Source organism: Corvus cornix, chromosome 1, assembly GCF_000738735.6.
Source record: "Corvus cornix cornix isolate S_Up_H32 chromosome 1, ASM73873v5, whole genome shotgun sequence".
Lineage (NCBI taxonomy): Eukaryota > Metazoa > Chordata > Aves > Passeriformes > Corvidae > Corvus > Corvus cornix.
The window spans coordinates 107,399,296-107,408,393 of record NC_046332.1 but is presented as its reverse complement, the minus strand read 5'-3'; positions in this window follow the sequence as shown (position 1 = coordinate 107,408,393).

The following is a 9,098-nucleotide window of genomic DNA, read 5'->3' as shown; positions in this document are numbered from 1 at the left end:
ATAGATGAACTACGAACATTTAAAGTCAACCCTGGAGTGTTGAACAGCTGTGTGCAGGCAGGATATGTCATGAAAAACAGCCATTATTGAAACATTCTGAGATGCTGCTCAATCTGGAATGGCAGCCAATGCAATTTATATCCCAGTACAAGAGCCTTCATTCATGTAGAACTTCAAGTTCTCTCTGAATTTAATACTGGAAGAAAAATGAGTTAACTGTATCAATGTGCTTTCTTGCTTGCTCTTTCCTAGGTTGCTAGTTAATGCCTAATTTTGGATTTTTCCCTTTCAGTGAGGCTGAGGTGCAAAGCCCTAGTGTTTCTGATTTGTTATGATGTCTATTTTTTTTTTAACAAATTCTTAGTAGGAATTCAGTTCTCTCTCATGAGAGGTTGACTGTTTCAAATCCAGCTGTATTCTCGATGTGTGGGGCTGAGAAACCGTGGTCACTCTGCTTTTTTGTCTTTGTGATCTGCTCCTACCTGTGCAGAAGGATCTGGTGTGAGGATCATACCCATGGCAGCACAGTAATGGCAGGCTGTTACGCTAAATATGGCTACGCTATTTAAGTATTCTGGTTGAGACTCGAATCATCTCTGCACCAAGGAGGGAAATACAGATGTTTTCGTGAGCTATAGAAACCACCAAGTGTGTGGAATTCCCACATGGTGATGCTTGGCTTTAAAAATGAAAGCGAGTTTATTACAGCAGTAAATGCTGAGTGTGTAAATGTTTCCCAGTAGTTTTCAAAGCTGTTCTTTAAAACTGGATGTGAAAGATAACCCCTTTGCTCTTTTTCCAGCTTGCAAATTCTACTGACATCAAATTTGCTCTAGAAAAAAACTGTTTTGAAAGAAATTCTCTGCCCTGACAAATGAGGGACCTCTTCCATATCCAGACGAATAACTTACTGTCTCCCAGATATTAATTTTGTCTTGTCTGGGTTTTTTTAACTTCTGCAGATGTTCAGATTGTTATAATGCTCTTTTTCAGCTGTCACATTTTTCCACCTGCCTTTGCCCAGTTGCAGGCAAAGGCCTTTCCAGGCTCCTGCAGGCCACTACCCTGTGACAGACACGTGTGTGACCTAGATTAAGCGTCTAGTGACAGAATTTGTGAAGAACTACGGCCAGTTGCTATTTTTATTTACAATATTCAGTGTTCAGGTGTGAGAAGAGTAAGGTGATAGTGAGGAACATCAAGAGAAAGATGTGCTTTTACCTTGGTGTAGTTACTTACATTAAATACTATGTTCAAAACATTGGTATTAACTTTTGCTGGTAGTGGTTATCTTTCCAGGTGGGTCTCATGAAAGCGGAGTAGAGGGAGACAGTCAGTTCCCTGGAGCTGCTGGCCACTCCTCTTTGATACAGCCCAGGACACCATTTGTTTTCCGGGGTACAAGTGCCCATGGCCAGCTCATGCCCAGCCTCTCATCCACCAGCACCCCCAAGTTGCCTGCAGTGCTACTCTCCCTGAGCTCTTCTCCCAATCTGTGCTGGTGTCTGGAATTTCCCAGCCCAGGTGCAGCAGGTTCTGAAGGTCTTTAAAACCAATCAGCACTTCTACCTGTGCCCAAACACTTGATCCTATATCCTAAAAAGCCAGAATGGCCTGGAAAAATTGGTAAAGAGTGGTGTGAGTGCCAAGAGAAACCTGATGAGAAATTGATCATTGCGATGTCTGTGTAACAGCCTAAAAGTCAGGTAGAAGAGGGTACAGCAACTGCACTTCTTAACTTCTTGTGCAGTTCTAACTGCAGAGAAACCAACATTTTGCCTTCTGGGAATTGACTTCTGGTGTTTACAGTGCCTATAGTGTGTGTGTGTTCTCAGCAAATGAGACTGCAGTGGGCATTAACCTGAGCCACGCCCGGCCAATGCTAAGGCTGTTACCAGTAGTTGCTTGTAACACCAAGGCTGTCACTCAGCCAAAGCTTTCCATTCCAAATCCTGGCAAGACCACACATTACAAGGGCAAATTTCTGGAATATGACATAGTGCATCTTGATCATGTCATTGCAGGGAAAAAAAATTTAGAATCAGAGACAGGCATTGGATCTGTAGGTATGGGGCTCTCAGGGCAATGTCTTGTCTTTCTAGGGGCTTAGTGGTCAGTTTTACTGAGCTTCATGAAGAGCCACATGCCACAGCCCCTGTGCTGAGCAAACTTGCTGATATCGTCAGTCCTTTGCTGGATGCAGTAGAATTACCAAGTACAAAACATGGTCAGCATCCTTCTCTGGAGGTCAGTGCTGTGCTGCTGTGTCACTTGTTAAAGCTGAGATAAGCCATAAGCCAAAGGAATGCCTGGAAGGCTTTTCTTTCTCTCTCTCCCAACCAGACTCATCAAACAGTTCCATTAATCCCAGATGGGATAATGAAATAGTTGCTTTCCTAACAAAACAAGGGAAGGAAGCTATTTTTGAGCAGTTAAGCAGCTAACCTTCAGGCGGACAGCATTGACGCCAACGCATTCCCACAATATCCTCTGCCAGCAGCAGTGTTGCTGCTTCCCCACTGGAAGGGGTGAACCACAGGAACAAACATTGCACTGGCCCAGTGTCACACACCAGGGGCTGAACCCAAACCTGTCACACCCCGGTGTGACCCCAGCCATCGGGCCAGAAAACACCATCACTGCTTTCCGGATCAGTCCCATACAGCAAAATCAATACTATACAATCTTCATCTCAGAACAAGCTATTGGACAGCTGCTGAAGGAAATGATTGTGAACAAGTCATGGTTCATGGTGTTAAAAACACCTGCATCAACTTCTAGGTGCTATTAGAAAAATCTGCTTTCATGAAAGCCAATATAATGTGAATCAACTACTTTATAGAATTACAAAATCATAGAATATCCTGAGTTGGAAGGGGCCCACAAGGGTCATCACAGTCCAACTCCTTATGATTTACATGTGTTAACTAATTTTTAAAAAGATTCAATACAGGTAATAGGTAATACAAGCCTTGAAAATTAAGGAAAAGACTCTTTGCTACATCAAAATTAGAAACAAACAGAAATAGCCATTAATGTACTGAGGTAAAAGAAAACATAACCCCCTCTGTGGACAGATAAAATATGCCCAGCTGATCCTTACCAGTTTTCATGAAATTAAACTAGGTAAATGGAAAGTCTTAATACATAGAGAAGAGCAAAGTAAAAGATGTTTGCCTTCAGTCCATTCAAATTCAGTTATCCCCACATTGGAAATGCATCAGCTCAGCCACAAACAGCTGTGGGCCTGCTGGGACTGAGCCTGTGTAGAGCAGCCCCACCTGAACTATTACTTTATTAGTGCATGAGTTTATGCTCACAAGAAATCATGTCTTCAGTATCAAGCCTGCAAGGGCATTTTTCACACTGAAAGAGAGCCTCCTGCACAAAATTGATTTCATTAAAGTTCTTAGTGTAAGGTACAAGGAGAAGGTTTCAAAACCAAGCTACAAAGGGAAATAAAAAATCTGCCTTCCTCCAAAACTTCAGCAAGAATCCAGTTGGTCACAGGTATGGCCTCTGTGTTACTGCCCCAAATTAGAGCCTCGGGGTAAATGAAACAGCTATCTCACAATCTCACAGGTTTTAATAGTATTTTGTTTCATATTATCTGAAGATATCTGACTTTAGGATATTCATATAATTCTGCCTGAAACAACTTAGATCCACATAACGCGAGCAAAACGTTTACTGAGAGTTGTCTAGCGCTGATTTGGATGTGTGACAACTCTTAACATGCTTTACAGCAATATTTATGAGAATGCAGTAAGCACAGTGTCCAGCAGTCAGTGTTCCATGTGCATTCCTGGAATATCTGAGCTGTAGCACTTACAGAGATTACACCACACAGTAAAGAGATATTACCCTGGAACACGCAGGTCTATTTATTTATAGAAGCTAATTTTATCTAACAGGAAAATATGGAATAAATCAGATCTGACATTAATGCAAGTTCTGATTTTCAGCACTAAAGCACCTTTGCAATCATGGAAATTCAGGGAAGAGTGTTAATGGAAAAAGTCTCATTGGTTCATGTGCTCAGTTCTCTTTTCAGTAAGAAAAAGAGGTTTTTGTCCAGGTCTTCTACAGATTTCAGTGCTTCCTTTTCAATCTATTTGTTACTTGTTTTGACAGCTTGGACTGTGCACATTAAGAAAGGCAGCAAAATTTGGTGCCAAAACACAGAGGTTACTTTATCTTGTAAACATAATGACAAGACATTTAGAGCAAGGCTGAATATTATCAAAGTAAACAGCAAATACCTACAAGTCCATTTATTCTCTCTTTCGTCCTGACAGGAATAATTACTGTTCAAAGCTCTCTACCTGAAGACCTATAATCTTCAGAAAAAAATCAACAGAAATAATCACATCTTTCAAAACTAAGAAGAAATAAAACTACAAATTAAATTTTCCCAGTTTGTCAGCAATACCTGTGCATAATACAAGATGCAGCAAACAGTTGTCTCATTAAAAGAGCAAAAGAAGCATTTTTTTCACAAATAGAAAAAAGTCTTGAGAGTAGATTCTATGTAAATTACAGACATTAGGCACTGGAAGAAAATAAAAGATGTTCGGGTTGAGCTTCAGGTTTACTGTAACTCTCTTTTACTACAGCTCACAGAATTATTAAAGTAGACACTCAGCACAAAGCCCTTGTCAAAAAATCCCTATCTGCAGGGAAAGTTTGAAATTATTTTTTTCAAAGAAACCCTGAACACCATGTCTATTAACTGGGGCACCAAAACCTAAAATAAAAACAACTGAATAAATTATAGACACCTTGCTATTTTTACCATCCTGATCATCTTTTACCTGCAAAAAAGAAGAACCAATGGGGGCAGGGGTTTTGGGACAGTCATGGGTTAGCAAGCATAGTCCCAGAAGTGATTTTCTTGCAAAGAGGTGCTTACAGCTTCCTCTGTGACCTGACAGAACCTATCAGCTGGCCAGTTTGAATATTGACAATTTTTTAAGCCACTTAGAATTTTGACCGCCTTATATGGTCCACATTTAAGAATGGACAAACCCTGGGAAGCTCTCCTTTGCTTCCGGCTTTGGGACAGGTAACTGGGCTGGGCCCGTACAGGGCCGGGCCCCAGCCGTCCTGGAGCCGTGCAGCCCTGTTCCATCCGCGGCCCCCCACAGCCCCGTTACGTGCAGGCGGCGCAGCCCAGCTCCACACCCCCCCATCCCTCCAGTGTGGCTGAAGATTCAGCCGAAGCTGCCCCGCTGCCCGGCAAAGCTCATGTGACCAACAGCGATAAGCGAACTCCAGCTGCGGGGCCTGGGTGAGATTAACCCTTTTAGTGCTGTAGGTTTCCTCCAGAACAAATGAAGCCTGCAGACATTAAGTAAAGAAAGAAGAGCTGGGGTCCTGGGGGAGGAGAAAGAGGAGATGCTTGAAAGCTGGAATTCTGTTGTAAAGCTATGGTGGTGATAGACTATGATATATCAGAGTACCCGTTGTAATTTCATGAAAGCATGGGGGGTGGAGCGTTCAGACTGCAGTAGTGAGCAAAAGCACCTGCTCTGAGATAAGCAGATGCTGACACAGCTGTAATTTGATAAGAAGTTTGAACAGGGAGAGATGGAAGCGATGAGGACTCTTGCACCAACTGGGAGGAGAAGACCTCTGTTCCTAGAGATGCTCCCAGAGATAGTCCTAGAGATGAAGATGATGAAGACCCTTTTTGCTCCCAGGGAAGGGGGAGGGCCTCTACTCTTAGAGATAAAGACACTCCCAGAGACGGGTGAGGAGAACCTTTGTTTTGAACAGCTCAACCTTAAAATGGTACCCCAGTAGCTCAAGATTGGACCCTTGAAAGCAGCTGTGGAGAAAGCTGTAAGTTGGGGGAAGGGACTCTCACATGTGAGCAGAGAACCAACCCGGGCAGCTGTCTCGTGATACTGAAGCCATGAGTGAACTTCTTGTGGAGATGTCTCCATAGCATGAGCAAGAGAGACTTCTCTCCCTAAATGAACTGAACAGGTTATTGTGGAAGTGGTAAACTGACTGAACGTCTCAAGGGTTGTTTTTTTGCAGTGGGAAAAGGGGGAAAGGGAGGAGAGGTGTTCTGAAGGTGTGGTATGATTTTTTTTTTTTCCCCTTCCTTTTAGGTCTGTTAATAAACTTCTTTGTATTCTTTTAAGTTTTGTGCCTGCTTTGCTTTTTCCTAATTCTTATCTCACAGAAAGTAAATAAGTAAGTGATAATTTGAACAGATCCACTACAGGGGCATTGGGGTTTTTTTTTCTTTTTTTTTTTTCTGATCTTCACAACTCCCCAGTATAATACAGAGTTAATTTAGCCAGTTTAGTCTTGCTTTATTCACAGGATCCAGGTGGAGCTATTTGCTGGTGCCTCACCAGGTACAGCTAAACACAGTTAGGGGTCTGGCCCACTGCGGTGCTGCCTAGCCCTTCATAGCACATTCCCCTTAATCTCATTCACAGAGTCATCTTTTCTAGGAAATTCCTTATGAACTATCAAGGTTTTAATTTATCATTCCCTAAACAATTCCTGGTTTTAACCCCAACACAGTAATTTAATCTCTGTTGACGGAAAGGGGTTATATGGAGCAGTTTATCATGATCTTGGTAGGCTATTAGGGGAAAAACTGAAATGGAGTTGTAAATCATAACAAGATAGAAAGCTTAATTTGGGGATTTCATTGTTCTTTATGTCCTACTGTATGTTTAATATTCAAAGATAATATTGTTTTCCTCATAAAGCAATAGAAGAAAAAAAGAAGGGCTAAGAAAATGTACTCATAAAGCAGAGAGGGCACTGAAATGAGATACTGAAAAAGGGATAGAGATTTTTTCTTTTTTTAAAGCATTTAAGTTTAAACTGTAATTAAACAGAAGGCTGGCTGGCAAGCTAATATAGAGAAGTTGTAAAATAAACATTGCACAATGGGAATTTTGGCTACTGCTGCTACAACAGGGCTGCACATTGTCCTTTGGCTTGAGGGTCCGTGTGGGAAACCCAGGAATGAACAGTCCAAGCCCTGGAAACACTCACACAAATGCAGAGTTTGTCACGTTTCCTCAGGGGAGGGGGAAATTTTTAGCCATTCAGACGGTATTTGTTTTCTTTTACAGAGTCTCTGGTTAGTCCAGAGTTTATTTATAAAAAGTCCAACATGTAAATGCCAGGGGTTTTACATAAAATTGTAATAAAGAGGGTCACAAATCTGCTAATGGTGCAATGCTGGGTAATGATTAACTGAAAAGCCAAAGTAAATTAATAAACTATTTGTTAGGCTAGAATAATAATCTTCTTTTCAAACATAAAGGATGATGTATGAACCCTTCCAGACAGCAACAGAAACATCAGGCTTGTTGTCTGACAGCTGGGACTGTTCTCCCTTACATACTAGGTGGAACTAGTGGTTTTCCAAAAATAAACATTCCCTGTGATCTTGAGTGACAAATTTTGAGGGTGATAAAAGTCCTTAGCTTTTCAGGGCTCTTCTATCTAATTCAGTAATGACCTGCCAGTGCCTTTCAAAGGATAAATATAACATAAGAATCAATACTGAGGTACAGAAATTTTTGGTACCTTTCCCATTATTGATTAAAGTCCTTTTAGAATTTAAGGCAATGAAACATTTATTACTCTTTCAAACTCCTTTTTTCCTGAAAAATTCTTACTCCAGTTTTGCCATCCTGTCCTTACATTTACTGTTCTCACTTTGCTTCAGGCACTCTGTATTTCAAAGAGCCAGTGATGTGAGATACACACTGAGATTTCCTCTACTTCTATTTGATCTGTCTGTTTCTACCAGGTCTCCTGAAAGGACTTAAGAGGCTGCTGTGCTGGATCTGCATATTCATTGTTCTCATTCAGCAAGGAATTCAGAGCTCCTGTCCCTCCTAGGGAGAAGGACTAAGCATGCAAATTGTTCAAAGCTGATTTTTTATTCTGGAAACACACACCTACGTCTTTCTCACTGAAGCTGATGATAATGTTAAAATACAGTTAAAATCCTTTTCTGAATGAATATATTTCCCTGGATCAGAGTATTACATCCAGCTCTTCATCCTGGGTATTATTTTTTTTTTCATTTGACTGTCCTTAAAGAAAAAATGCACTGTCAGGGGAAACTAAAATCCTTTGCTGTCCTTCACCTAAAAGATGGGAAAAGCACAAGAAGAAATACGACAAAAGTAATGACTAGACATCTTTTGATTTACAGATATTTATTTATCTTAAATCATGATTAAATTATAAATAACAATAATCTATTCCTTTATAGTTTTTTAATGAGGTTCTTAAGCTATCAAATGGCATCAATAGTTTTGTTTAGCTGCAAAAATAGAGATGCAGTCGCAGATACCAACAAATAGATGCCCTTGATTTAAACTCCAGCTTCATTCCATAGAAAAGATGCAGCCATGTTTCAGTGCTGGGTGAAAGGAGCTGTCAGGAAAATTAATCCACAAACACCAGAGGTTTATGTTCAAGAAGGAGACAGAGGAATCTTGTTACTTTATTCGCATAAAGGGAGAGGCCATGGGGCATTTCCCCTGGGGTCTCTCAAATTTTTGAAGGGCACAGCCTCCTATTTATCCTAATTTCCGACCGCATTTCCCCTCTCTCTTTCCGCATTGGCTGAGGTACTTGAGAGGTACAGGCTTCCTGAAATGCCTCATACCTAAGACTCCCTTCTAATGTATAACTCCACCTTTATTTTAATTCTTATGGAATTTATGGTTCTTCCCATTGTTTCTTTCATCTCTCAATATCCAATTTCATTTATCAGCAGACCTATAGTTTATTTGTAAAGACAAATCTCTTTCTTTCCATTCATCAATCAGTGGAATCCTTCCCATCGTTTCTTTTATCTCCCAGTACTAGTTTTACCTTCCAGCAGTCCCACAGCTTGTTTGTAAAGACAAGTCCCTCATTCCTTTCAGAGCTTATAAATTGTCAGGAAAGTGTTGATGTGTCTTGTAGAATCTAAAGTAATGGAATCATAGAATGAATTAGGTTGGAAGGGACCTTAAAGGTCATCTTCTCCTAATGTCCCTGCCCTGGGCAGGGAGGTTACTCACTAGGAGTAGGTTGCTCAGGGCCCCATCTAACCTGGC